Source organism: Schistocerca nitens, chromosome 7 (assembly GCF_023898315.1).
Source record: "Schistocerca nitens isolate TAMUIC-IGC-003100 chromosome 7, iqSchNite1.1, whole genome shotgun sequence".
Classification (NCBI taxonomy): domain Eukaryota; kingdom Metazoa; phylum Arthropoda; class Insecta; order Orthoptera; family Acrididae; genus Schistocerca; species Schistocerca nitens.
This window is the reverse complement of record NC_064620.1, coordinates 378,748,478-378,755,199: the sequence shown is the minus strand read 5'-3', so window position 1 is coordinate 378,755,199 and position 6,722 is coordinate 378,748,478. Positions and strand designations below refer to the sequence as shown.

The 6,722-nt window shown below is 42.9% G+C and overlaps 1 non-coding gene across 1 annotated transcript; it reads left to right on the top strand.

Moving 5' to 3' along the window:
- Positions 1 to 3,172: 3,172 nt before the first annotated feature.
- Trnas-cga (transfer RNA serine (anticodon CGA)) lies at positions 3,173 to 3,247 on the top strand. Its single transcript has one exon. It is a non-coding gene; the product is annotated as a tRNA-Ser (tRNA).
- Positions 3,248 to 6,722: the final 3,475 nt, after the last annotated feature.

Genomic DNA, 6,722 nt, shown 5'->3' with positions numbered 1-6,722 from the left:
ATAGACGTTAGCCTGCAGCTCAGCGTGGCTTGGGATCAAGAGATCACGAAGTTGAAGCGAGAGCATCAAATACGGAGTGAACGAATGGCCATGAATGGCGATGCCGTGAACAACAATGACGTCACAGCCGGCAGATAGTGCAGATAAGGACGCATCAGGAACTAATCTGCAGTCATACCAAGGAGTCCTTGGTCGGAACATCGTGGCATTTTAGCAGCTTAAAGCGACTGGAAATCCGAGAACACTTAACTGAAATGGAGATCATCTAAGACCTTTACGGAACCAGATAGCTGTTCTGACAGTCAAAATCTGTGAAAGGAAGTCACTAGCTGAGAATGGAGTTAAACAGTATTGTTCAAATTAACTTGAGAAAGGAGTTAAGGACACCATATAGATATTGAAAATTGGGATCGGTAATCAGGGAGAGGAAGTAAAGCCTTTTAGATTTCCTGATTATATTGTACTTTTGTCTGAGACCGAAAAGAATTTGAAAGATCAGTTGAGCGGAATGTAAAGTGAAAGGAGGTGGAAAGATGAAAATTAACAAAAATACAACGAAGACAATGGTAAGTCGATGGTGAGATTAGGAAATGGGACACTAAAAATGGTTGACGAATTTTGCTGTTTGGAGAGCAACATAATTGACAATGATAGAGATAGTGGATGGAAACTAAGAGTGGCTCAGAATAAGGTGGACATAGGTTAACGATTAAAAGTTTTAGATAGTCACATTGATCTGTATTTATTCTGTTTAAATAATCTTCAGAGTGAGTTTGGCTGCATAGCGTCTACTAGACGCTGCTAAGCATACATTTCTTCTGCTTTCCTTGGCTGCCGCTAAATGTATCCACAACGAAAAACACAGTATATACGTAGTGGTTATAGATAAAGTGCGGCTAGTCGTGGGGATCCAGCGTCGGCGGTAATTGTTGTATGGCAGCGAAACTTTGTAGATATGCTGATGCGCTAATGACGAACTGATCTGCGCAGAAAAAAAAAAACCTTTCCAATTTCGGCCACCGGTTGCAAATCTGGAGCTGTGAACTGTTTATATGACGGTTTACATCCTCGCTGTTATTTGACAAACCGTAACGTGAGTCGACAGTATGGCTATAGAGAAAAGAGGCCGTGCGCTGTTAGTGAAACCGTTTTATGTGAACGGCAGCAATTACAATGCTGCTTCTAGAGAGTATCACCTACTGAAAGATTTGAGACGACGCCCGATATCATTAAATGGGTTGCAGGAGATGATAATGAAATTCGAAAACACGGGTCAGCTTGGGGTATTACTTGAAAAAGGGAGCCGTCCTATCCCGGTGGAAGTTATTGGCGAGGTTGTTGTTGCTGTAATTTACCATGAAGCAGGCGCCCCTCGTAGAAATGGCGGTTATCGCCGAAAAAATCGGTCGTATGTTGTAGCGGTTTTCTGAACACCAGTTTAACCTGTGTGATAAAACCGCTCAAAATAACCGGTTTCTGAAATAAGCTATGCTCGGTTTTTCATTCCGATTGTTTCCTGTAGTAAACGTAGAAATCAAAGAAAGACCGAATAAATATAACTCCCTCATTTCAAGATGCATAGAATCGAAATACTAAATTAAACAGATAAACGAAGAAAGAAAACAGTGCCTACGCCGTTCAGTACTTTTCACGAAAAGTGACAAGTGGTGGATTAGAACAGAAAGTCGAGAGTATTTTACTATTGATTCTAATTTCTTGAAACTCTGCTCAAAATCATGTCACTATTTTTTGATTAGGAGAGTTAGTGCAGAAGGATAAAAACAGAGGTTTTCATGTTAATTTGTCCTTTATCGAGGGCGAAAAGCAGGCAATGGCATATTATGTAGACAAAGATAACGGATGAGATGCTTTCAATTTTTATTCTAAATTATGAAGATTGTTAAGTTATAAATTTTTTCCTTATATGCCGTGGCAAGTTTGTTGTGACCCCTGCTGTTCTTAATTTTTTAGAGGAAATGGAGCGTTGTACTTGATCGGTACTGCTCTACGTAAAAAACATCCAGAATATGGATGCCGCTGTAATATCTCTTTATATTCGATGAATTATTCTGATACAATTCTACCCTTGAATGACGTTTACTAATTTTCTATCTTCATACTCGCAGAATCCATGCACAAAGTAGTTTCATACAGTAGCTATGCCATGAGCGCATAATTATTCTTTGTAGTACTCTCTCTGGTGGTTGTTAGAAAAAAGCTTCCGAGATTGTCTTCGTGCCGATTAGCCTCAACTTTGTGTCAAGAATTGTAATCTGAATATTGAGATTTATGACAAAAGATAATTGATACGAAATTGTACGATTAAAAGGGAAATATATATATATATATATATATATATATATATATATATATATATATATATATATATATATATATTGCTCCTTCATACAAAAGGTGTGTATCAATCTCCATTATTTGACATTTGAGAATTAATGATATTCATTGATATATTGCGTAGTTGTTAATCAGAAGGGAACTTCCGAAAGACTGGATACGAACCTGCATTTAATAATCCAAGAGCTCCATTACTTCTTCGGAAGGTTAAACTTCATCAAAGCCAAATATCCGCTTGATCTGAGGTTTCCCGACTGATCACACAACGCTCCCAAAATTACGAGGCATTTTACTTGTACAGATTAGCAGACTGCCGCAAAGCACGAGCCTCCAGAGGAAAAGAATCATCGCCTGATTTCATTCTAACAAGTAAAATTTCTGAATCATTTTGAGTGACTGAGTTATGATTGTGTTTCCTATTATGAATGACTGATTGCTCGAACGAACTGAGAACTACATAATTACATAGATAGGAGGAAAACTTACATCGCCATTCTGTAATGCATCAAGTGTTCGACGACGACTGCATGAAACAACGATATAGGCCTTATGGGGCAGATCGCCCCCACTGCATGTAGACACGTACACACACACATGGTAACGTGAAACTTCCTGGCAGATTAAAAATTTGTGTCGGGCCGAGACTCGAACTCGGGACCTGTGCCTTTCGCGGGCAAGTTCTGTACCATGTCTCGCAATATCCTTTCTTTCAGGAGTGCTAGTTCTGCAAGGTTCGCTGGAGAGCTTCTGTAAAGTTTGGAAAGTAGGAGACGAGGTACTGGCAGAAGTAAAGCTGTGCGGACGGGGCGTGAGTCGTGCTTGGGTAGCTCAGTTGGTAGAGCACTTGCCCGCGAAAGGCAAAGGTCCCGAGTTCGAGTCTCGGCCCAGAACAAAGTTTTAATCTGCCAGGAAGTTTCACATCAGCGCGCACTCCGCAGCGGAGTGAAAATCTCATACATGGTAACGTGATCATTATTGTGTCAGCAGTGCTGTGCCAATTCTTATATCATGCATTTGTTGCTCGTTTCTGTTGGCTTTGTTGTTAAAATAACACTGATGGCTTTTCCTATTTTGTATAATAACACAATATTTGGAAGTAATGTAAATTTCCCCGCCCGGTTAGCCGAGCTGTGTAACGCGCTACTTCCCTAGCTGGAAGGCGTGCCGGTCCACGCCACGAATTGCCCGGCGGATTAGTGTCGCGGTCCGGTGTGCCGGCCGGCCCGTGGATGGGTTTTAAGACGGTTTTCCATCCGCCTCGGCGAATGCGGTCTAGTTCCCCTTATTTCGCCTCAGTTACACTATGTCGGCGAATGCTGTGCAAACACAGTCTCCACGTACGCGTACACCATACTTACTCTACCACGCAAACATTTTGGGTTACACTTGTCTGGTATGCGACGTTCCCGGGGGTCCAAACCACACAGTAACCCTCGCTTCGGTGTGAGGTGGCGGTGGGGTGTAGCCTGTCGTGGGGTTGTAAACCACTGAGGGCTACGGAGGGGACGAATGCTCTCCGTCGTTTCTAAGTCCCCAGTTCAATGCACACTACACAATACAATGTAAATTTGGCGAATAAAAACTACTCTTTCTGTAAAAAAAAACAGAGGTTTATTCCAAAATGCAAACATTATCACTACTGCTATGACTTGCTGATATTTCAGTTTTTTATCCTGTTATTAGTAAAAAATAGAACTACAGCTGGTATAATCGAAACAAAACAAATACTGAATGAGATATATCGGATTTCGGAACTTTAACACTGGTATCGGTTTTAACTGGTTGAGTTTACCCGCCCCAGCCGCGGGTAGTGTTAGTGCTCGTGATGTGGCACGAGGATTGCCCCTCTTATGGAACTCTTACAAGACACAGACGGTGCAACAACTGGAACCTCACGATCTTGAGCTTCTGGCACTGGTTTGTGGCCTGCAATATTCTGTGAAGTGGCGAGGAACATTTTACGCTGCTGGAACGCATAACTTCCGAGTTGAGGTCTATTAAACCGCGTGTTGTGCACGAAGGGCCATCCAACTCGCCGCATGACTTCGTCGATTCAAAAGCTCCTTTCTCCTCGGTTTTTCTTCTTTGAATGAACTACACTCAGAGTGCCTGTCGCGTGTACCGTGAAGTCTGCATGTCTTCACGATCTCTTTGTACAGCATGCGATTCCTGGTTTCCGAAATAGAAGTTGTGTAGAAATCACAATTTTTAAGCAGGATGCGGAACACCCTGTGTCTCTCTGCCAGAGAAAAATCTGCTTAATCCAACTATCCAAGTACGTGCTACTCCAGAGGTTTTCAACACGAATAGCCGCCAAGTTCTGAATCCGCATGACCTCTGACCCTGGGGACATCTAGAAGAAAGCATTTACGGCGAACATGTTTGATATCTATCTGGCCTAAAGGTCACTATACAGGAACACGTTCAAATAACATGCGGGAATGCAACCGTGTGACGTGGTCGACAACCGCCGGCATCGGCAGAAGCACGACTGGTCATTTTCAAGGCAAAACTGCAGCAAGTAAACGCTGTGCAAGCGAATTTGAAACCCCAATTTCCAGAGAAACTCCGGGAAGATAACACACACACACACACACACACACACACACACACACACACACACACACACACACACACACACACACTATCGCCATCACAAACCGTAGATGACCGAGGCCATAAGTTATGGATAGTGAGATTAATAATCAACTTGTAAGTTAACATAAACTCTGTCCCTTGGTTTCTCTAGGATTCCGTTTCGAACTTAAACAAAAACCATCACTATTTATACGGTTACTTACTTAATTTCAACAGATTCGTTGACAACACTATCCCAATAGCTGGACGTGCATTCCAATCCAGATAGTGTGGCCAGTATGCGACATGACGCGACTGCAAGGGATATGGTATACAGCCGCCTTACGCAAACCAAGATAATCCTTTACAGAACCTAAAAGTATCAAGATTTTAGATGGTGTCCAAGAAACACCTTCACATTATATTTCCACAAAATGCGACCAATCATGTTCGAAATTCACCCTCCGTAGGACAGGCTTCCGATAAACGGCATCGTACAACAAATATTCGGATGGACTTAATTCAGGTGTTCTAAAACCCGTTCAAATTCTCACTGTCGAGACGTGAAACAACAAAAGTATCCACTGAACAAAAAATAAAATAAAAAAAAAACAGGCACGTTTAAGAGGCGTCGACTCGAAGGCAAGATCCTCGAAACGTTGCATCAACAAATTGGCAACTGCAGGTGACAACGGGCTTCCTATCTGAACTTCATCTGTCTGCTCGTAGCACTAGTCACTGATAACAATGTTGAAGTCAAAACCTGTCGAAAGCCGGCCGCTGTGGTCTAGCGGTTCTAGGCGCGCAGTCCGGAACCGCGTGACTGCTACGGTCGCAGGTTCGAATCCTGCCTCGGGCATGGATGTGTGTGATGTCCTTAGGTTAGTTAGGTTTAAGTAGTTCTAAGTTCTAGGGGACTGATGACCACAGATGTTAAGTTCCATAGTGCTCAGAACCCTTTGAACCATTTTTGAACCTGTCGAAATACGTTCGTTACTTCAACACCAAACATAACCTCAATCAACCGTAACGAATAAGACAGAGTAACTCGAGCGAGGAGAGAGAGAGACAGAGAGAGAGACAGAGAGAGAGAGGCAACATCAAAACTTACTAGACTGTCAGAGTCTTTCCCACGATTTCCGTGTAATGGACGTAAGACATTTGCCAAGTTCTTAGTGCGGTGCTCTCACTGACCTACTATAAGGCTCAACAGTGTAGCGAGGTGTTTAGTTGCAGGATACCTCGGAGCACCAATGCTACTATCGGATGAAGAGGAACACCTTCCTTGTGGCTGTTTAGGGAGACCAAATAACCTAGGGGGAGCAGCACAATAAGAACTTACACTCCTGATAGTCTCCTGCGACAAGAAACTTTTCTTCAGGAGGCTGCTAGTCTATTTCTCAACACTGTGGAGTCAACATTGATCTTACTATACGCTGGATCAGACAGTAATCACTTCATCTTTTGATTGTAATTCTGATTTTAGAAACTAACGATAGTATTTCCCTTGGCCACAGGTAAAATAACGATACCCGTATCAACCCTAAGTGAACGTAAAGCAGCCCTCTCAGCCGCTGTGCTATTACTCTAGGGTGGACGTGCCCCGGTAAACACGCGACATGCCTCCCTCCCTAGACTCCTCTGCAACACCAGGAAGTAGTTCAAAAATGGCTGTGAGTACTATGGGACTCAACTGCTGAGGTCATTAGTCCCCTAGAACTTAGAAGTAGTTAAACCTAACTAACCTAAGGACATCACAATCATCCATGCCCGAGGCAGGATTCGAACCT